The sequence below is a fragment of the Topomyia yanbarensis genome, chromosome 3 (genome assembly GCF_030247195.1).
Source record: "Topomyia yanbarensis strain Yona2022 chromosome 3, ASM3024719v1, whole genome shotgun sequence".
NCBI classification, from domain to species: Eukaryota; Metazoa; Arthropoda; class Insecta; order Diptera; family Culicidae; genus Topomyia; species Topomyia yanbarensis.
The window spans coordinates 56,904,829-56,929,340 of NC_080672.1; the positions used below are offsets into that span (position 1 = coordinate 56,904,829).

The 24,512-nt window shown below is 33.6% G+C and overlaps 2 protein-coding genes across 5 annotated transcripts in view; one reads left to right on the plus strand and one right to left on the minus strand.

Annotated features, from left to right (window-relative positions):
* The window catches only part of LOC131689679 (protein RER1), a 291,551-nt gene extending 285,579 nt beyond the window's left edge, over positions 1-5,972 (minus strand). Inside the window, exon 1 of the mRNA XM_058974931.1 lies at positions 5,967-5,972. The gene's annotated coding sequence lies outside the window, so the exon portion shown is untranslated. The remainder of the gene's footprint in view (positions 1-5,966) is intronic.
* The window catches only part of LOC131689676 (atypical protein kinase C), a 481,953-nt gene that overhangs the window by 120,887 nt on the left and 336,554 nt on the right, over positions 1-24,512 (plus strand). The window lies entirely within an intron of this gene.

Below are 24,512 nucleotides of genomic sequence, written 5' to 3' on the forward strand. Positions count from 1 at the left end.
CCCTCTCATTCTAATGGGTTATTATTGCCGTGGGTTCTTGAGCGGTGCGATTCATGTTGACGTTGATGATATGAGCTTTTCCGCCTCGATTGACACCGACAGGGAGATGGGAATCGTTTCGTTACGAGTGCCTTCTAGTGTCTTCAATCGTTCGTAACGTATTGGAAGTGCTATCGAACTAATTTTATTACCATATTGGTATCGTTCTCATTGATCTGCTACCGAATGGAATTTTACACCGTACATTGCGCGATTACGGGGGTGTGATTTGATCCGCTGGTTTAGAGGTACTGATCTCACCAGTCTGAGGTCTTATGTTCGAACAGCGTCTTGTTAGCGGTATAGGGTAAAGCATTACAAAAATCTGGATTAATCTTAATTAGTGATACTATCTATGCTACTCTCAGAAGTGTTATCATTTGTTTATTGCTCTAGGAAGCCGGCTGCCGAGAATGTGTGATAGATTTATCGTTTATTAAAAGAATTCGTAAATTCTCAGTTTGTGAAAATGCAACTTTAACTCCCAAAAGTCGGCTTTACTTAAACTTAATCAAATCAAACGACATGAGAACAATTTTATTATTCCTTCTTTCTGGATTCCGACAAAAAACGACGTCCCAAGATGGACCACCAAACGGCTGCACCGATTGCCGTCAAAATTTATACATAGTAGGCTTTTGTTATGGAGCGTGTTTGTGTGCTATTGGTTGGGGATTATCTGCCCGCCAGATGGCGCTTCGGAACAAATTCTGTTTTCTTCCTATTTCGTTGAAAGTCGCAACAACGCGCGATGGGTACAAACTAGTACAATATATGGAGAAAACAGATCGAAATAGTTAGTTAAACGAAAACCGAAATAATGAAAAAATCACCCCTGAGAGGTAGTGTTTGAACCTGCAACCCTTGGGACTGCTATCCCAGAGCTATGATGACTTCCCAGGAAGAACACATGATTATCGCATTGGCGACAGTGGTCATATCACTACCTCTAAAACGAGATCACACACAACCGACGCTGCCACCCTTCAACCCTATCTATTAAATTTTTGCGTTCGATGCCGGTTTTTTTGTATCGTCTGGTGTCTGATTTTTGTGCACTACCCATCGGACTTCGGTGGGTGATACAGCTAATGGAGGCTGTCGATTTCTGGTCCCTTGTCTACAGAATAGCGGTATGACAAAAGCGAACCCGCTGCTCGAATTAAACAAATAATTCATTTTGTTATATTTCTCTTTAGTGGAGAAAAAATTAGGTAACTTTTTTCTACATTAAGGAAAACATATTTTAAAACTGTGAAGTGCACTAAACCTATTACTAAATTAGTACTGGAATTTGTATTAGTCTCATCAGAATCCGACACTAACTTACTGACAGGACTAAGCTAGCGCCAAAAAACGAAAACACTGTCTGTGTAGAAAAAGTTGATTTTCATTGTTTCGTGTTACATTCGTCAGTGATTGACACCAACTTGCTGCCAGTTAGACACTAAATCCAAACAGTCCAACACAACATATGTGAACGCCTAAAGCAACTGACTGGTACCGAGTGATGTCTCGGTTAGTCAAGCACAGAAGCTCTGGCTCGCTGACGATTATAAGGAAAGGAACTCTTGTTTTTTGGATTTCTGGGCACGTTTCGAGAGTTCCATACTTTGACATGCCAATAGCGGTGCCGCAGGGTTGCCATTATTTTTTTGGGAAATCCGCAAATTTGATATCCCTGGCTGACGTGAAAATCCGCAAAAATCCGCACGCAAAAAAACCCCATTTTTTTTATTTTTTCGTCATTAAGGGCTTTTTGAGCTTTTTTACAATCTATTAACAATCTCCCTAAAAGTGAGATATACTTACCAGCATTCTTTCAAGTGCATATATTAAAATTATATCTTCAGCAAAGTTGTAGAGCAAGCTTATGCCAACAACTTTGCTGAAGACAAAAAGTCTTTATCTGTAATATCTTCAACATTATTGTTGGTTGTTTGTGGATGACCCCTTTGAAGCGAATTCATTAATATAAAATTTTAAATACTTTTCTGACAAGTTCGGTATGTTCCGTAAAAAGGTTTGAATTATCAAAATGAATCTCGTGTATTTTCAAAGTAATTTGGTATTTTTTGAAAAATTAATTGTTTCAAATGGTGATTGGTTGTTAACGTTAAAACGGCTGAGTTTACGTCAATAGTGTTCTCGGCCAACTCATTCAAAATAGCAAGATTTGTCATTTGCTGCTAAGATTTTCGTGATTAATCATCCTATAAGTGGGATTTTTCAATAATTTTGACGTAGGACTACGTCTTTGTTTTCGATATGGGGGTGCACTCTTTAAAATCTACAAAAATGGTATGTAACGAAAGGTGGTCCAATTTTAAACGCATATAATTCAGCCATCTCACGATAAATATTCAAATTTTTTGCGCAAATCGCTCCGAAATACTTCTAAGAATAGATTCCAAGAGATAAACCCAAAGATTTTTGATATCATAGCATTAAAAAATTAAATAATATACAACCTTGTCAAAATATCGCGCATTAACACACAGAAGATAGCACTTCCCAAGCCCTGTACGACGGATTGGTGTAGCTAGCGCGCAACGTTTCTATGAATGACGTCATCATCGACTATTTAAAGAACGGACTTGGCCAGACACGCTCAGTTCCCTATTGAACGGCTGGTGAAGCAGATCACTGCGCTGTGTTTTTTACAGCCAGTGTAGCTGAGTTACAAGTCCGTTACACTGGCTGTGAAGGTACGCCACCCTGTGCCGTCCAACAGGCGACCGCTCCAACTGCTTCCTAAATGCCGCTGTAATGTTGCCAGTAAATTTTTGGTTTAACTAGCACATGTATTTGCTATTTGCGCTTGAAATTAAGTAATATAGTGGTAGTAATAAGCTTCCCATTTTGGTTTAAACGCAAGGACAGTTTTTAAAACAGGATTTGATTAATTAGTTTAGCTCATCTAAGCAATTTTATCAATTCTGTAATTTAAAAGGAATTTTACAGAACTTGGTGAATTTGGCCCCACTTGCAACTGGTGTAATCAACCTGCACAAAGTGTTGCATAACGGAGGGCTGTTTTTTGGAACAAAATGTGTTATCATTCAGCCCTTCGCTATGCAAAATCAATCGGGAAAAGCCGCGTGAAATTTTGGTGAAATGCGCTAATTGGGTCGTGGTGGTACTAGTTGTCTCTTTCGCTCTACCCATCATCATCAGCGTTGACTCATTTTGAATTGTACGCTTGGGTTCAATGTTTGGGGCGAATGTGTTGGTAGGTAGGGGAACTGGCGGTAAAATGAACACGTTAAGCAAAGTCATTATTTTCTAACTAATAAGTGAATGAGATATTACAATCACCTTATGTTTCTTGTTAGACATGTTTTGTACATATCTTTCATATCATGATTCTTGATTTCTAAACATGTCCAAAAATGAGACATGTTTATAGCGAGTGAGTAAAATGAACATCTGGCGGTGTTAAAATGAACAGCTTCTGGTGACCTGCAAAATGTCCTGTATGTATGCAATGCGCAGCGTTGGAAAGCATTTTCCGATCAATGCTAATATCCCAACAAATCATGAGCTTTGCATAAACACAGGGCATTTTGCAGGCAAACAAAATTGTCACGGAAGAATTGAATTTTCATGGCGTAATATTAACCATTTTACAATCCTGTGGCATCGAAACACATCTACAAACTTGGGGTTATCCATGGGTGTTTGAACTTTTAGGATCTGTTTGAGAGCAACTAAAAAGCTTGTTCTATACATGAGATGTTGTCTAAAATTTGATTTTTCTTCACCGGTCCGGGTGTTTTTTTCCCACACACTAAGTACTAAGAAAATAAATATTTTACATTAAGTAGTATAGTCCTACCTCTACAGGTCGTGCAACCCCATAGGGCTGCCCCTTGTGGTTTTTTTTGTTGAAAAAATTGTTGGAAAAATGAGCTAACGTCTATAAAAAAGTTGTGAAGATTACTTTCGCGAATATTTTTGCTGAATACATGAAGTCTCTTCTTTAAATGGTTGAGAAGTTATAGCTCGTTATATTTGGATGGCCCCCAAAAACATTTTTTTAAACCTATCTTTTCAATTATGATTCCTACGGGTTTCATATATTCTACGAAGTTATTTCTCTCGTCAAAATACACAAATTTTATTAACGCATAATCTTTCTTATCTCGAGTATTTTCTGAGATATTGGACGTTTTTTGAAAAACTCTACTGGAGACAACGAGAGACAAGGAAACTCTATTGAGTTTTACAGTGTTGATGTAACACTTATAATTGCAACTAGAGCTGGCTGCCCGGCTTGGCCCGATCAAAAGTTGTTACCTTCAAATTTTTTACTAATTTTGCCGAAAATTGCTCAATAACTTCTAAGTCGCAAGAGATAGACCGATAATCTCTTCTGCAAAAACATGTATCTTGATAATACGAACAACTTTGTCGAACATACTGAAGCTTTATCCATGATATTTAAGAAGTTATGTGGAAAAAAATTATTCAGGGGTCATTCACAAACAACGGTTAAATAGAGATTTTTGGTCTTCAGTAAAGATGTTCGCAAAAACGAGTTCTTCAATATTTTTGAAGACCTCAACTTGTTTTTCATACTTTGAACAATCTTGTATCAAAGATCTCTCTTCAAGTTGGATTGATCACTATAACTGTAGCATCAAAATGAAGGTCTTGGATCATTATGAAACATTCCAGAAGAGATCATTGCTGTACGCTGTACCGCTTTCGCGTGAATAATTTTTCGCACGTTTTTGATGAAAAAAACCACTGTTGCGCACCTTGTTCCAGAAATTTAAAAAATGGAACATTTAAAAAGATCAAGAATTGGAAATATAAAAATTGAAAATTAAAGGATCGAAAATCACAATTTAACGACTAAAAAATTTAAAAAATATAAAACAATTAAAAATTAAAAATAAGGACATCGAAAATTAAAAGAATACATATCATAAACTGAAAAAATATGAAAAATAACCAAAAAATGTAATATTTCATTAATCAATTTCAAAGGGGCGGGAACAGCGTAGTTAATAAATCGTTTTCCTTGTTCGCAGCTCATCTAGATTCCGTTACCAATCCCGCACATAGACTTAGAGAGTTTTCCAAAGTGATTTATTTATCCCGAAAAAAGAGGCGAATGACCCCCAGGCTAGAACCTCTATAAACGAAATAAAAAATTAAATTCAAGAACTTACGAATTTAAAAATCAAAGCGTTTCAAAATTTCAAGTTGAATGATTTTAAATTTTAAAAAATAAATTCCTTAAAAATCCAAAAATAAAGATATTTTTGAAAATTGTTTTTAAATCATTAAAAATAAAAACATTCCAAAATTTAAAAGTTTGAAAATTTAAAGATATGAAGAATTGAAAATTCAAAAATATAAAAGTTTTTGTAAAATAAAATCTAAGGATTCAAAATTAAAAAAATTAAAAATTGGAAATCCAAAATTTCAAAAACCTTTAATTTAAAAATTTAAAGATTTATTTGGAAATTTTAAAATTTAAACATTTGAAATTTTGAAATCTTTAATTTTAAAAATTCAAAATATTCAAAATTTCAAAATATAATAAATAAAAAATTTCAAAATAAAAATATTGCATAAATCAAGAAGTTAAACATTTAAAAGCTAATCGAATAAACATTTAAAAGCTAATCGATTTAAAAATTTGAAGACCTGTAATTTTAAATTTCTTTATATAAAAATTAATGAATGTGTCATTAATCATTCATAAATACAATAACTTTAAAATTGAAAAAATTTAAAGTTCATTTTCTTCTCAAAATTTTATAACCGGGAATTTAAAAATTTGAGAATCCAAAATTTTTAAACTTTAAAAAAACTGGAAATCAAAAAAAGTTTATAAATTCATGAAAAAATAAAATATTAAGTATTCATAAATTTGATTTTAAAACAAGTTTCAAAATTTTAAACTTTCTAATTTCTAAAGTTCCAAACCTTTTCAAATTTGAATGTTAAAAAATTTAAAATAATATTTGGCGAATAGTTAAAACAACCAGAAAAGTCGGATCATAGAAACAATTTCAGTTTATTGTAATTTTTGTCGAATTTCAGCCTTTAACATGCTTTTTTTGGATTCTCAATGGTTGCTGAATCTTTGAAACTATTTCGCTGAAATTCAGCAACCCAAAATTTACATTGCCGTTAGGAACCATTCACAAATTACGTAACGCGTTTAAGGGAGAAGGGGGTACGAGAAGTTGTGACATATTGTGACATATGGGGAAGGGGCAGCAAGCTAGATCGTTTGGTAACATATTTTTACTGAACAAATAAAAGTTTTTTCGAAGAATTTGTTACGTAATAGGGGAGGGGGGGATAGAGAAATTTTTGAAAATATGTTACATGGGGGAAGGGAGAGTCAATTTTGGGCAATTTTTGCGTTACGTAATTGATGAATGGTCCCATATACTAGTTTCGAAATGTATTGTTTACTAGATTGTTTCGGTAATTCCCGAGCAGAGTTAAGTGAGTATATAGGATAATCGTTTAGATCCCTGTAAGACACTTATTGGATAATTTAATTTATTAATATAATCTAATGTACGTATTTTGATTGAACATGCAATCTAAAATTTAAAAATTAAGGCAACTATTTGATCGATTCATAAAAAATCCGCAAGTTCCGAAAATCCGCCACTTTATTTCAAATTGCAAAAAATTCGCAGGATTGCGGAAAAATCCGCAACTATGGCAACACTGCGGCGCTTGCCAGGCCCTTACAGCCATCTTGGCAGCAAAGGAATGTTAGTGTAACAAACGTTGTTAAGGGGACAGTTTTTACCTCTGCAATCTCCACGTTTACCACGGGAAGGAGTTTTTGTTAGTGGGATGGGATAATGAGTTACACAAATCTCGATTCATCTTGACAAGTGATACGATCTACGCAACTCTCAGAAATTTTTTTGCTCTGGGCAGCCGGCTGTCGAGAATTTATGATAGATTTATCATTTGTTGCATTAATTTGGAAATGTTCGGTTTGTAAAAAAGCAACTTCAGTTCCAGACAGCCGACAGTCGGGAGTGTTGCTTTTATTTAATTGAATCAAACAATATGTGAACGATTTTATTATTCTTTGGTCCTTTATTCTGGCGAGACACAATATTCCAAGAACAATACAATGTAATGAAAATAAATTCGTTTACGGTCTCGAAACATTTGTGGAAATAGATATGCTAATACCTATTTAATTTAAGATTTCGTAAAACAGCTACTATTGATCGTATATAAACTTTGGTATTATTAAAATAAATGAAATGATAATCATGTATTGGTTGCTTACTTCGCGAATGAATGAATTCTTATGTTTTCAATACTCACACGCGTTGCTGTACCAACTGAAGCACATTTTTACAGTAAAAAACAAGCACTATTGAGATTCCTGAAACGACTAACTTTGTACGTCGAATATGAATATGACGACACAAACATTACTATTCTTACTGCTGATATGACTGCCGCAAACTGGTAAGTGGCTTTCAATTCTTCTTGTGAATGGTCAATTCCTAGCCCTCATACATGATTCAACAGTCATCATTCCACTCAGACAAGACGATGCGTATTCCCCACGCACATTAAATTCTCAGTGGATTAGTTTTCTAGTTGGTCAAATGAACACTAAACAAGCCAACAGACTAGTTTGCTCAGTTCAAAGAAATCCCAGTGAACCAGGTGTCGTATAAGGATGACCAACAAAAATCGCATGGGCATACAAATTTTATCGGTGTCGTACAATGGTACACCGTACGTATACGCATTATACAAAATTCATCCTAACTAGTGCGTTGTGATGACTCCTTTGCGATTCTCGTATATGAGTGCAAACTAAATCATATAATGTATAAAAAGGATCGTTTTAGTGCAGTAATATGCCACAGTTACAACTACAACAAATGTGTCTCGGTAATGGCCAAATTAATCCAATATAAATAAAATAAAAAGCGTGGATAGTATTCACAGGACTCGAAACATGTTTAAGCTAAAGAGTAGTAAATTTTGAAAAAGTTAATATTGATTCGGACACTTTTTTGGTTATTTCTATGATTTGATAAATTTTGCAAACAATTGAATGCAAAATAGTCATTAAAAACAAACAAAAATCCAATGGGGCTCCTTACGCCAACTTGTATATATGTTTCGTAGGAGCAAAGCAAAAGTTTATAATTTATTTAAATAATTACAATTTGTTTAAAATATAATGTGGCATTCGAAGTATTTGGTTGAAAAACCTCAAATAATTTATACAATTTTAACATTCATTGGATAATTATACGGACATATATGTACATTTTCATCATCACAAGTAATATATATATATATATATATATATATATATATATATATATATATATATATATATATATATATATATATATATATATATATATATATATATATATATATATATATATATATATATATATATATATATATATATATATACATATGTATATATATATATATATATATATATATATATATATATATATATATATATATATATATATATATATATATATATATATATATATATATATATATATATATATATATATATATATATATATATATATATATATATATATATATATATATATATATATATATATATATATATATATATATATATATATATATATGATATATGAGTTGTTTACAACATACGGTGGATGTCATTAAAAGTATGTTGTGATAGGCGAGTTAGCTATCTCACGTTCGCATGGATAAAGTCGTATATCAGAGTGGTACAATAAAAAGCGTTTTCCTAAGAGTCAATAAGTTTGGCCCGAACTAATCACACCTTTCAAATGGTGAATGGGGTATGTTTCAGGCACGTAAGCTGATGCTTCAGGGTTCGAGACCCAGTGAATCCATATGTAGGATAAACATGCTAGAAACGTGTTATGGTTCAGAAATTTTAAAGTAATTCTCGTTCTTAGAAAAACAGGCGGTCTCATTATTAACTTTTATTTTATATTAATATATCCCGAAAGCTCTATACAATCGTATATAGTGCCGTTTTGAGTCGTAAGAGTGTATAAAAGGTGTCTGTTTCATGCCACATGGAATCAGACTCATTTATGTACAGTTTACATCGTAATTTGAAATCCAATTTTATCTCAATGTAGATATATTGCCTCCACTTTTGTCCGTGTATAGCATATTTGCGCATTGTATACGATTTATTTGGTTCAATTTTAAAGATAGCACTGTTGATGAATCACCTTAAAAACATAGGTGATAAAGGACGAAAATAGCTGACCATCGCCACTAAGTTAGTGTCGGTTTCTGATGAGACGAGGTCGAAGCGAAAATTCTATAACTAAATTATTTAATTCATTTTTTTTAATCCTAACCACTTTGCATACTTATTCCTTCCAAAATCGATCTGGATTCAGTTTTATCGAATTAAAAATTAAACTGATTATTACAGATTACAAAAACAACACGCTGTGTCACATTGACTTGCTTGTCGAACAATGGATTCGAGCTCGCTGGTCTCATCAGCAAATCTTAACTTTTGTTCTCGCGGAACATCACCCAAGTCCAGTTGTTTGCTCTGGAACACAACAGGTGTTTCAGTTTTGGATCTAGCGTCTAACTGATTGCCAAGTTTTACATACTAAAGCAAAAAAAGGGATTTCGAAAACCTGCTTCTAGGGCAGTAGAAAAGAGATAAAATTCAGAACTTTGCAATGTAACAGATAGTGAACAGAATAACAAGTGAGCAGTGTATAGAATAAACAAAACAATCTAGTGGAAAGTACTGAGTTAATAGAAAACAACAACACTAAAGGAGTAAAAGGACTGAAATAATGAATATTAAATAAGAAGAAAGTGTATTGAAGAATGCAAAATAGATGATAAAAGCTAAAAATAGAAGTAAAAGAGCAAATAGCATCAATGGAAGAAATGATAAAGCATGAGTAAGCGAACGACAAACTATTCAATCTTTTTATTTATAAACATATATTCCATATATTCATATATATTATAACATATATTATATTTATAAACATATATATATATACTCACCCGCTACCCAATCCGTGGTACTTATGGGAGTGTCACTGAGTCGGGGTCTTCCGTGAAGTAAGTACCACATCAACACTTCCTTTCTCGTATCCCAAGTTACGGTAAAGTTGTTCGAGGTCAGCAATGGTGGTTCTCAGGCGAAATTCTCGCTTGAACTGGATCAATTGTTATTCCCAAACAATGCTCCTCAAGTAGTCTGTGTGGAAATTAGAGTCATCAGTCTGCAATCTACGAAGCATACTGTAGCATACGCAACGCAACGCAGCATTTCCCAAAAAAATATAAATTGTTCGATTACCGTACTTTGTACAAAAAAAACTATCTGAGATAGTGTTACAAGGAATAAAAACAATCGCTCGGACAAGATATACACTGGAAAAAAAGTTTACGGTTTTTTTTCACAAAAACAAATATTTATGATAAAAATTAATATTTCAAAAAGAAACATTTTTCAATTCTTTTCATCCTTTGTCTAATTGAATTATGGTGAAACTATCGGGAAAAAAGTTTTTCTATCGATAACTTTAAACACATTTTAAATTTCATGCAAATTGACAGACTAAACTGAAACTTTATAATAGAATATGATTCTAAATAAATCGAAATGCATTTTTCGCCCTCCCCTAGGTTGGCGGGTTCGACGGTACTGTAAACATCATCAAGCACATTTTTGTGGATCCGTTTTAAAGAATCTCCGACAGACAACTGCTTTACGATTGGTTATTGCATTACCCCTCGATAGTGGTGCATCATGGAGCCCGAGAGAGTTTATGAGTCTTTTTGTATGTTGTGTTTTTTTCATATTCTGCACTAGCCCAGCCTAACGGCCTGTACGCACTGGCGTGGCCGACTGGCAGATCGCCGTGGAGTTCCTTTTTCTGTTGGTTGTGTTCACAAACATTTTTCAACAACTTATTGGCAGTGTTTGTGGGCATGGCTCGCAGTGGGGGTCATTGTGTGTCGTTTTAACGGTCGACTTCGTCATCGTGCACAGGTTAATTAATTAAAATAGGTAAAAGTAGAAGCCTATTTGTGGTTGTATTGTAATAATTGTAGTTTTCAGTATTATTTTACAATTGTTATGTGCTAGTCGTATGTCTATCTGTGTATGTTCGTCTGAGTATTTGTGGCAGCGGGGTCAGGGATTGGATGCAGAACTAGCGTATATGATGGAATAGTGGGTAATCCATCCGGTGTTCAATTCGTTCATTCGATTCATTCGGATGATAGAATCGGATAAATGAAGGTTTCATTAATTTAAATACGCACGTGAATCGTCCATTCTCGGTCAGCGCAGTATGGTAAAATTTTAACAGACCGCAATTATCGTAAATAGTAAATAAATATTTAGGCTGGCATTTAGGCGAGTTCAAGTTGTTTGTTTGTATGTTACATGTTTTCTTTTTGTCTAATTTATTAGTCTGTTTTGATGCTCTTTTAGTAGTTTGCTTTTCCACTACATGTTATGTTTTCTTCATTATTTTGTCTTAAGTCAGAATCATACTAACACTCATTAACACAATTAATTGCATATTCTCTCATATACACACAATCTCTTATTCCAAACGTACGAACGCCCGTGGCTTTCGCGATAACACAAACCATAAATCATTAATGCGTCATAAATGCGGACACACAATTGCAATCATCCTCGCATACCTACGCCTACGGTCTCACAAACATTAAAACACCCCGGTAACTAAGTGAACGTTTTAGCACTTATAAATTCTCAAACGCAGTCTCAATCGAAGAATTGCAAACTCCCGCACTCGCGCGATCATGAATCGGTCGCTTCTAGAAGTCTCTATCCTTGGTATCAGCAGTCTATGTCTATGCCTTCAATTGGACTCATTAAAAAAAGGAAGCTCTCATATCCACTAGACTACACATTCCATAGCGACATGACTGGGAATTCTAAGTATCAGATTGGACCGTGACATCCAAAAATTCAAGCAAACATGTGAATGGCACCACAGTTACAAAATCGAATTTATACACGCGAAATCACATACATTCGAGCTCATGCGACAAACACGTTAACATACGAACGCTTAAGTCCTTCGCGATCAACCATGCACACCTACGTGCCAGCAAGTTAGGTCCATACAATCAGTTGGACCCAACAAAAAATAACGCTCATTTTCACTAGACAATACCTTGCGACATTATCGGGAAATCTAGTGATGTTCAAAAACTCACATACTTCTAGCATCTGAACCGTACACCGAAAACTAAGTATAAGATTCACGGTCCGCGCGTGATCATCCAAGAACACACGCGAGTATGCGAAAAGACACACGGTATAAAAAATAATTTATACACGAGATGTTACAGATGTTAATAATTTATACACGAGAGAAACACGTTAGCACACGTGATCGAACGTGGTAACGTACAAACGCTCGAGCTGTTTGCGAGGATACACACTATCTGAACCGTACAATGAATTTCACGTTCAGAATCACGGCCCGCTGCAATTGGTCTTAAGCTGTGTTTCAGGGGAGGGGGTGACATTTTCCTTCTCGTGTGCAATTCTAGTGTGTTTCGGATGGAGAGCACTTCCCAAGAACCTAGCTCTAGTAGCTCCAGCTCCAGTAGGACAACTCTCGAAAAAAAGATGGCAGATTTGGAATTTTCCCACCGGCTCGTTTTTTGGAAGGAATCCACGGCCTCGTACCTTTTGACCTAGAGCGAAAAACTAAAGTTTTTTAGGATTGCCTAGAACAATAGACAGCGACAGATGTAGGTTTTTTTCGATATTTTGATTTTGATGTGCACTTTTTAACCTATTCATGTTCATGTAGTTTATAAACAACAACGTTTTCAACTATCTATAACATTCTATTTACATAAGATCTGTGCACAAAAATAAGTAAGACTAATAACTGTTGCTATTACCTATCATTTGAGCAAAAACAGTATTAGCCGTAGAACTGAAGTTATTGCAATTGGTGTGATTGGATTCCTGTGGAGCAGTGCTGCCAGGAACAGATTAAGTTAACTGTAAAAAATGAAATCTTCGTTGCCTTCAAATATTATTTAAAACCGCTGAATCCTATCATTTTCGACTATTTTTGACTACCTTTTGGAGGCAATTGAACTGTTTTAAAAATTTTACGACAATTGTATTGAGCATCGGAAGGTAAAAATTGAGCAGCTTCTAGCACTGCAAGAATGGCCCCTATCTTGACCAAAATAAGTTTTTCGAGTTTCTTGACCGCAACAATGGAGAGGAAAAATAGTTTTGAAAGCCTATATGCGGTAGAAAAAAGTTGGGCATGAAAGGGTTAAAAGAAAAAGGTGAAAAATATGTAAAAAATCAGCAACAAAATTGCTTATTAAAAATGTTTACGCGATGAAAAAATAAAATTCTACGTGCGTCGCTGGAGAAAGTAATTTTAAATGCACTGTAAAACTTTCAGAACCATCAAAAACCATTTGTTCGAGTAACGTTTCCGGCCAGTCCCAAGAAACTATTTTAAGCGAGTTTTGAAAAATTCTATAGTGGTGTATCCCCTTAAGTCAAAGGGGACCAAGCACCATTTTGAGATGCATGCCCAACAAACACTCTCGCATCCAGTGTAGCACCAGAAACATCAATTTATTTTTGCAAACTCAAATGGTAATCGAAACCAAAAAAGTGCCCCCCTCCCAAACATTTTTATAGTTAAGGTAAGTTGCCGAAAAAATAAATGTTAATTGTGAGAAGAAAAAAATTGCCGTCAAGTTCGATTTGGCTAACGCAGATTATGACCTGCGTTATTCTGATTCGTTCAAATTCTGATTACCTTCTGCACACCGTCGGACCGCGCATCATCATGCTGCTCATTCGACTAGCGAACGATGAAGCGAAGCACAAAAATACATGTGAACCGTACATAACTTCCCATTATTCGTCTATTGTACATCTCTAACGTGTTTCGTATTCTTTCTGAAAGATTTTTTGTTGTGTTGTTTAAATTGGTTCAAAAAATGATTTTAAAAGCGAGGAATCAAAAGTACTCGAACCTATAAATACGGGGGCGCACTAATCTCAGCGGCAAATGCATTGTTTAAAACTATCTTGGTCAAGCCAAAATAATAAAAACTCTTTTGACTGCCACTTCGTGATTCCTCATCTAGCTTGAATCAGGTAAGGTACGTTCGTATGTTCTTCAACTACCGCCAGCAACGAGCTTCTATATATTTTTTCCCTGGCGATTGTTAAATTGACGAACACAAACCTACTTTAATTTAAACTACATCAAAAAAGATCAATCACCCGCACCAACTCAGTCCGGACTAAATTGAAGTGCAGCACGACCATCCGCATCCCAACCTGGCGGATCCAAGTCACGAAAACACTTTTGCCCAAGGAAAAACCATTTCGAAAAGTGCCTCGCTGCGCTGGATTCTATCAAGCAATAATGGTCATTTGTTGTGCAAACTGAAGCAAAAAAAAATGAATTTCTTTTTCCATAGCACATTTCTTCTACCCGGCTCGTAGTTGTTCACTTTTTCTGCAATGCACCAACTGCTTCAGTTGATGTAGGTAGGAACGAACGAACGAACCAACCAACGAGCACACCTTCATCGGAATTATTGACTCATTCATGATTGCTTCACAATTCTTGCGGAACTTTGATGTTTGCCTGTTGCTTCCGCTCCAGCAGGATCAAACGCTTGACCACTTCATTCCTACCAACAACAACCACCCAACCGCTCGGCAGTGCATTTTTCTGCACAATTCTTCAAAGTTGTTAAAATGTTAATTTCATTACTTCAGCATCGCAGGTGATACCGGTCGAATTAGAACTACAGAATTACATACCCGGGGACGGGGGCGTGTTATGCCACAATACACCGGTCAATCCGTGACGTAAATGCAATAAAATTTAACGATTTTAAATCATTTTACTAGCACCCGCGCAACGTGTGTGCATCATCCATGGACGTAGAAAATTGCGTTACAAGTCGGAAACGCCATCCCAATCCGGACCATCCCCCGGAATCGGTTTCGGATTACGCACTGATGGCTTCTGACTGACCGGAGGTGATTGGTGTGTATTTTACTAATCACGACTAGTTTATCCTGATGGCATGCATAGCTGCTCGCTCTCTCTCTATTGGAATACAACACGGTACTGGGATCTGTGTTTGTGTGCGTGTGGGTGTGGTTCTTGGCAAATGACACCTAGCACCAATTAGTCTGGTCCGGGGGTGACTCGCGCACACAATTATTGATGATACGGGTGGACGCTTGCACCTTTGTGGGATAGTTGATGAGATGATCACACTAGTGTTAGCAAATTATTGGACGAAGAAAGGACGTGTTAAGGGTTGTTGTTCATGATTGTTGGTTGTATAAATTATGTTCGATCATTTTCGGTCTTGCTTCATTTGATACAGTGATTTTACGTATGAAATTAGTAATTACATCAAACGCCACAATTCGCAGTGTACGATGTTAATGCTTGCATGCAATATTAATTGTGTGCAAGTCCTTCTTTTGTCGTTAGTGGCTTGCCACGACAGGTGTTCTACGACAATCTCTTTACAGAGTTTAATGGGCGGAAAAAGCCAACAATTATGTATTAAATTCAAAATTCCCAGATGCAAAAATTTTTGGAAAGGACCAATTTTCTTGCATAAAGACACAAAACCTAACATAGCATTAAGTTGATGTTAGTTACTGACGAAGACAATCAAAACACTAAAAAGCCATAATTTATTTCATGTTATGTTGAATCCTATAAATATATGTTTCAAAATGCTTCAACTAGATCACTCTAGATCCATCGTGGCGACTACAAGTACCTTACAAGTACTGCTTTGACTATTTTGGATATCTTTGAAGTTTCCGGAATCCCTGTCGGAAGTGACCATTAATCAACTGCATTAAATCTGATCAAGTTGAGTATAAATATTCTTAGATTTTGAAGCCTAGATCAGCGGTTCTCATCCTTTTTCGTACCACGAAGTCTCTCGAATCAACTCTGGGTTGTTGCGGACTCCGCGGTTTTGCATTCGGTTTTTTATGTTAGCAATGTATTGTTTTCAGTCTGTTACAATAAAGCTTCAAATTTGAAATATCTATTCCATAAAGATATTTTTCATAACGGACCTGTATCCTTAGTATATGTGGCTAGAAATACAAAACGAATCTAACACTTCGACTATAAGTATATACATTTTATTAAATTATGAGTATGAAGTCATCAGTAAAGGAAGCAATCATTTGTACCTACCGCTTGGTTACTTCTCCTTCGTACATAGGGTACAGTTTCGTTGGCCCTGGCTGGGAAATGGAAATGGGTAAAACACAGACGAAGAGAGAATACCATTGTGATTCACTTTGGATATATTCGCGTTGGACCTACGATTCGTGAGGTTAACCAGCTACTTAATGTGAATATGGAGCTTAAGCTTACGGAAGTCTTCCATATACATTGTTGCAATGTCCGAAGTATGGTTATAGTACCGGTGCCTTAAATTCCAAAAACACCGACCGATGCTCTATTTTTCCTTAGTAGAGAACAAATTTGGTAAAAACTACTTTTTCTTCATTAACCCTTTGCAACGCGGTAGGACGCATACGTCCCACCTACTTCTCCTAAGTTTTTATTGGATTTCTAGTTAGCGATGTATATACATATAACTCTTTAATCAACTCTTAGGGATGTAAGGAGTATAACTATCACAAAAAATTATGTGAATTTGTTAATTACTTATTAAGCATAAGCATAAGAGATCGCCTGTAGTTGCTACTCCGTTATTGACCAGAACCAAATTAGGTTGCAAAATGTTCATTGGAACAACATGCTTGGGAATAACATGATGAGCCACATTGTACAATCTATTCTGATCCCTGCATGCTGATCAATACCGACGCCGGCCACGTCCGAATGCAGATCTTCTGGGAAAGGAAGGAATGTTAGTCCGATACATGTTGCTACTAGGGACCGAGGAATCCTCTGCATCTCCACATGTATCACGGGAATGGGAGAGTTGTTAGTAAGTGTGCCAGTAGCGTTATCATGTAATAATTGCTCTGGGCAGCCGGCTGCCGAGAATGTGGGAAATTTATCATTTGTTGTATTAATACGATTAGCAAAATAAGCAACTTGAACTCCGGAAAGTCGGCTATAAGGAGCACTGCTTATATTTCTTAATAATATTCAATCACGTGACGAATTTTTTCGTGGTTTCTATCGTGTCGGTGCTGATTTTACCCGGTGATCGTTTGAATAAAATGAGGAATCTTATACAGAAGGTTCATCAGACTCTTCCATAGGTGTCGCGAAGTTGGTGTTCTAGGATTCGCTTCATGCAAGTGATGCGACCTGTACATAGTTTATTAGGTAGTAGTTTAGTAAGTTTTCGAGAACACGATCGCTCGAAAAAGAAGATCTTGTTTAGTGTTTGGTTCTTTTTAAACTCTGGGTAGCCGGCTACCGAGAGTATCCTATGTTTTCTAAACAAAAGCAATTTCAACTTCACACAGCCGATCGTGGGAGTATTGCCTAGAAAAGCTAATCTTATCTGCATAATAGGCCGGATCACTATTTATTGCACTAATTTCGCTATACCTTCTCCACAATATATTTTTTGGGTTGCAAACTACCGAGTGATAACACGTTATACACAGAGTTATGATAGCTCGAGATGTTATAAATCAACGAAAGTATTTCCTATTTCTGATATCGGATTGTTTGCGAAATACACGTATACGAACGATTATATCGAACATTAAAGGGAAATACAGAGGCTCGTTAACCTGATGCACGGGCTTGCCACCAATAACGAAACTTGAAATTAGATTCATTAAAACAGACGCGGCGAATTTTCAGTACGTATTGACCCGCGATCATCGATACTAGTCAAATTAAAGTCTTATTGGAGCGGATATCCCAACAACTATTCATTTGGACGGTATTGTTTTCTCCGCTAGATCTGTTCGCACCCTCTCATTCTGCTACTATTGGCAGAAGGCTAATAGCACCCAGTCGTCGCCGGTCTAAGGACCAAATGCCATTAATAAACTTAGACTCGCGTGGAGGCATGAGATAGAATTGAAAGCTGAATGAACATGACAGCAAAACACTTATTCTTCGTGCTGACATAACTGAAAGTAATTGCTTACCGGTCCCCGATTCCTCTCGCGAATTGTCAATTCTCAAACCTTATACATGATTGAAGTCATCATTCTACTCAAATAAGGCCATGTGTTTTCCCTAAGCACATTGAATGCCCTTTGGATCAGTTGGTAAAACAAACCCTAAAGAAACATAGAAATTAGTTTGCTCAGTCCAAAGAAAAGTTTGTCGACCGGCAGATACGTGTTCCCGAATATTAAAAAATCAAAACCTCTCCTCATACGCAATAAAATAAGAAAGTTAAAAAAACAGTTGAATATCCAAGGCGGCTCATTTCCAAAGATAGCATCGCCTATGAAACACCCAATAAAACATAGGTGACAAGGGACGCGGACTGAAATTAGCTGAGCTGGAGTGGCTGGTTTGCCACCTATTTTTCGGGTAAAGAATTTTGGGGCGACACCTGGTAGTCGCTAGTCGCTGGTGAAACGCCAATTATTTGAATATGCTAATTTTTCTTATTACCGTATCTTTTTTCACTTTTCGGATTGAATTTTTTTTCTCTGAAAAACCATTTTTCACTATTTTTAGAATATACACTGTGTTTCTAGATGTTTTCTGTGTACTTTTATTGTCCTTGCATCGGGAATCGACGGCCCGTAATGCGAGGAAAAGATATTTTTTCATTTGCCGGAATTCGATTTTCACAAACTGTCACCACTCGCGTCACTCAAAAATATGCCGAAAATGCTTTTATAAGCCACTTAACTTTGTATAATCGTTAAATTGCACCCTTATTGACACTTTCTATAACCGGGAGGCAGTAAAATTTGTTAGATGTTACGTTTTTTTTTCTATGTGAATTTGTTAATTACTTATTAGTTATAAACAATTAAAACTCGAAATATCTGGACGGCGCCGGTGGTTTAGTGGTAAGCGTGACCGCCACTCATTCCAATTTGCCTGGGTTTTCAATTCCAACCGAGGTCGTTGAGACTTTTCTGAGGTGAAACAATCTGTGGTCACGTCTTCCTTCGGAAGTGAAGTAAAGCCGTTGGTCCCCGGTCTATGAGTTTGGTGGATCGATATCTAGTCCAGATAGTGGTCTCTGGCGTCGGTAAAGAAGAAGTGATCCAACTTCTATACTCTTACTAACAAAAATATCCTCCTCCTGTGAAACTTGTGGATTGCGCAGTAGTATATACGGCCTCTAGCAAAAGCAAGTATCGGACTAACCTTTCCTTTCCTTTCTTTCCGCGATCTACGTTCGGGTCTGGCCGGCGCCGGTATTGATCAATAAACACTTTTGGACTACCAGGAGTTGCACATTGGAAGATGTTTCGCTACTCCCAAGCATAATTATCTACTTATTCTTTGTGCAACTTCAGCTAGTCCAGATCGATAACGGAGTAGCAGCCAGGGGTGGTCGCACAAGCTCAAGCTCATAAACAATTAAAACTCGAAATATAGTTTTTACAATAAATTCGGCTGTGGCTGAACTAAAAGGCCTAAAGATCTAAAAAAAAATTTCAGGTATCTCAAACATTGAACTAAATAATATATTTTTTGCAGAATTTTTCGTAGCTTAGTTTTTTCGAAAAAAAAGTCATCAAAATATGCAACAATTGGACTTATTACTATGTTGGTCTATAAAAGATTCTGAGAGACAGGGATAGCTTCTCAGCTAGAGTAAAAATAGATTTTGTGGTTTTTTGAGGTAGCTGATTACGATTCTTATAACAGAATTTGAAAATTCAGAATGGTGGCAACACAATGACAGCCATTTTTTACGAAATTTGCTAATTTTGTTACAATGAGCATAAAACTCGATTTACAATAGTTTTTGGGGTCACTGATTACGATTCTGATGTCAGAATTCGAAAATTCAAACTGACGCCTACAAAATGGCAACCATTTTTTACGAAATTGGCCAATTTTGTTACAGTCAATAGAAAACTCGATTCACGGGTTTTTTTTGGGTAGCTGATTTCGATTCTGATATTGTAATTACTAAATTCGACGACACTCAGCTTTGCTTTGCTGATTTCTATACGAGAAGACGTTCGGCACACTCCTGTTACGTTCTTTGATCACAAATAGGGTAAGATGGGGCAAATCCGACCGTTGGGTAAACCCGACCCTCCTCTGTTACCAAAAATCAGAAGCACTACGCGAACTAATATCAATGTTGTCGTGTAGAGCATCGAAAATAATCATAATGGTGGTATGACAGCATTTTATTAGTCTACATTGAGATGCTCATACGACAAAAAAGTGTGTTTTTACAACTTTTGATTTGACTTTTGTGCATCATTAACTACAGGATATTTCTGATTGTTAAAGTGATTGCATAATAAATGTAAGTGGATTTAAATTCTTTGATTTAAGTCCTACAAAGTGCATACATGAATTTATTCCAACTTTTTTCATATTTTTTTTAATTGCATCCTATTGAAAAATGACGCGGTGGGGCAAATCCGACCTCTAAATATTGGGGTAAATCCGACCGCTTTTTTGCTAAGAAAATTTTTATTTATAAAATTGAAATATATTTTTATTGTTATTATTTATTATTTTTATGCATAATGGTTAATAATTACAAACGAAAGACACAAAAACGTGATGATTATAGTATTCGTCGAGCAATTGCTCCGATGCAAATGGGGATATCATTACATGCTACTGCTCGTGATTTTAGCATTCCACGATTGATATTGAGCTCCATTTTCTTCATGTTACAATTCAATAACACAACATTCATTGATTTATCATTGAAAACCCATAAAATTTGAGTAATATCTGCACTAAATCAACCAAAAACAGGGGGTCGGGTTTACCCCACCATTTTTGAAAACAGCAAAAATGAACATTTTTGTAAAACGCTTGTATCTCAAGACATTCCGAAGATCCAAATAAAATTCTATATACAGAAAGTTGCCCACGAGTCTAACCTTTCATTTGGTATATGAAACGACTTGATCCGATGTAAAATGAACATTTTACAGCCAAAACCATTTACTAGGTCGGATTTGCCCCACCTGACAATTCTAACGTCAGAATCAAAATCAGCAACCCCCTTGTAAGACTGTTTTGGGTCAATATGAAAAACATGAAATTCAGCCAAGTAGAGTCGTCATATTGGATCCGCCATTTTGAATTTTACATTTTCGACTTCAGAATCTGAATCAGCGACCCCGAAAATCCCATTATAAGACGTTTGAGACCAATATAAAAAATCATGAAGTTTAGCTAAGCACAGTCGCCATATTGGATCCGTCCTTTGGAATTTTACATTTTTGATGTCAGAATCAAAATCAGCGATCTCGAAAACCCTCCTATAGGACGTGTTAGGCCAATAAAAAACATGAAATTGAGCCAAGCACAGTCGCCATATTGGATCCGTCATTTTGAATTTTCGACATTAGAGTCAGAATCAGTGACTCCCCAAAACCCCCTTGTAAGACGTTTTAGGTCAATCTAAAAAAGTTTAGCTAAGTACAGTCGCCATATTGGAATACATTTTGAGTTTTCCATTTTTGACTCTTGGCAAAATTTGATGGACGAGGATGCAATTTTGTTTTACTATGTCATTGAAATAAATAGAACCATATTTCGCGACATTAATCCGTGGTTTGTGGTATTAGGTGTGCCCGGAGACAACTCATGCGGTTATACTTCGACTGCACCATCTTCTATATAGGTACACGGGGATCTTAACCTTATCGTTATCATACTCAGCAAAGTATTTTATGTTGTATGTGTAGGTAAAAGTATCTAGTTTGCGTCGATTTTGAAATTGTAGCCAGTATCACATTTCGTTGGAGCTGAATAAGAACATTCGGGTCATCCCACGTCAGATTTACAACCCAAAATTTCAAATCCTTCCAAATTTTTTTCTTCATTTTTGGTTAAAAATTGTTTACGGTTTTTTTTGTTTTAGCTGAAAATGATATTTTTTCACATTATGAATTTCGGAACTTTTGATGTTAAAAAAAAGAACATTTTTCAAGCACTGTTAACTCAGAACCTATTCAGTGTGTAGAATAAATAATGGAAAATGTAAAATTTTAGTTTGCTTCTCGCCAAAATTCACGTTAAAAATTTTCTTTGCTATATTTTACAAACTCTATACATAAAAATTGATATTTTTTAAAGTTGGACCTTTGCTGGCTTATTATTTCTTTAAATATTAAAAATCAGTAAATTTGTCATGGAATTTGCGTTTCGACCTCGTCTCACAAGAATCCAACAAATGTTAAAAATGTTAAAAATGTTAAAAATGTTAAAAATGTTAAAAATGTTAAAAATGTTAAAAATGTTAAAAATGTTAAAAATGTTAAAAATGTTAAAAATGTTAAAAATGTTAAAAATGTTAAAAATGTTAAAAATGTTAAAAATGTTAAAAATGTTAAAAATGTTAAAAATGTTAAAAATGTTAAAAATGTTAAAAATGTTAAAAATGTTAAAAATGTTAAAAATGTTAAAAATGTTAAAAATGTTAAAAATGTTAAAAATGTTAAAAATGTTAAAAATGTTAAAAATGTTAAAAATGTTAAAAATGTTAAAAATGTTAAAAATGTTAAAAATGTTAAAAATGTTAAAAATGTTAAAAATGTTAAAAATGTTAAAAATGTTAAAAATGTTAAAAATGTTAAAAATGTTAAAAATGTTAAAAATGTTAAAAATGTTAAAAATGTTAAAAATGTTAAAAATGTTAAAAATGTTAAAAATGTTAAAAATGTTAAAAATGTTAAAAATGTTAAAAATGTTAAAAATGTTAAAAATGTTAAAAATGTTAAAAATGTTAAAAATGTTAAAAATGTTAAAAATGTTAAAAATGTTAAAAATGTTAAAAATGTTAAAAATGTTAAAAATGTTAAAAATGTTAAAAATGTTAAAAATGTTAAAAATGTTAAAAATGTTAAAAATGTTAAAAATGTTAAAAATGTTAAAAATGTTAAAAATGTTAAAAATGTTAAAAATGTTAAAAATGTTAAAAATGTTAAAAATGTTAAAAATGTTAAAAATGTTAAAAATGTTAAAAATGTTAAAAATGTTAAAAATGTTAAAAATGTTAAAAATGTTAAAAATGTTAAAAATGTTAAAAATGTTAAAAATGTTAAAAATGTTAAAAATGTTAAAAATGTTAAAAATGTTAAAAATGTTAAAAATGTTAAAAATGTTAAAAATGTTAAAAATGTTAAAAATGTTAAAAATGTTAAAAATGTTAAAAATGTTAAAAATGTTAAAAATGTTAAAAATGTAAAAATGTAAAAATGTTAAAAATGTTAAAAATGTTAAAAATGTTAAAAATGTTAAAAATGTAAAAATGTTAAAAATGTTAAAAATGTTAAAAATGTTAAAAATGTTAAAAATGTTAAAAATGTTAAAAATGTAAAAATGTTACAAATGTTAAAAATGTTAAAAATGTTAAAAATGTTAAAAATGTTAAAAATGTTAAAAATGTTAAAAATGTTAAAAATGTTAAAAATGTTAAAATTGTTAAAAATGTTAAAAATGTTAAAAATGTTAAAAATGTTAAAAATGTTAAAAATCTTAAAAATGTTACAAATGTTAAAAATGTTAAAAATGTTAAAAATGTTAAAAATGTTAAAAATGTTAAAAATGTTAAAAATGTTAAAAATGTTAAAAATGTTAAAAATGTTAAAAATGTTAAAAATGTTAAAAATGTTAAAAATGTTAAAAATGTTAAAATGTTAAAAATGTTAAAAATGTTAAAAATGTTAAAAATGTTAAAAATGTTAAAAATGTTAAAAATGTTAAAAATGTTAAAAATGTTAAAATGTTAAAATTGTTAAAAATGTTAAAAATGTTAAAAATGTTAAAAATGTTAAAAATGTTAAAAATGTTAAAAATGTTAAAAATGTTAAAAATGTTAAAAATGTTAAAAATGTTAAAAATGTTAAAAATGTTAAAAATGTTAAAAATGTTAAAAATGTTAAAAATGTTAAAAATGTTAAAAATGTTAAAAATGTTAAAAATGTTAAAAATGTTAAAAATGTTAAAAATGTTAAAAATGTTAAAAATGTTAAAAATGTTAAAAATGTTAAAAATGTTAAAAATGTTAAAAATGTTAAAAATGTTAAAAATGTTAAAAATGTTAAAAATGTTAAAAATGTTAAAAATGTTAAAAATGTTAAAAATGTTAAAAATGTTAAAAATGTTAAAAATGTTAAAAATGTTAAAAATGTTAAAAATGTTAAAAATGTTAAAAATGTTAAAAATGTTAAAAATGTTAAAAATGTTAAAAATGTTAAAAATGTTAAAAATGTTAAAAATGTTAAAAATGTTAAAAATGTTAAAAATGTTAAAAATGTTAAAAATGTTAAAAATGTT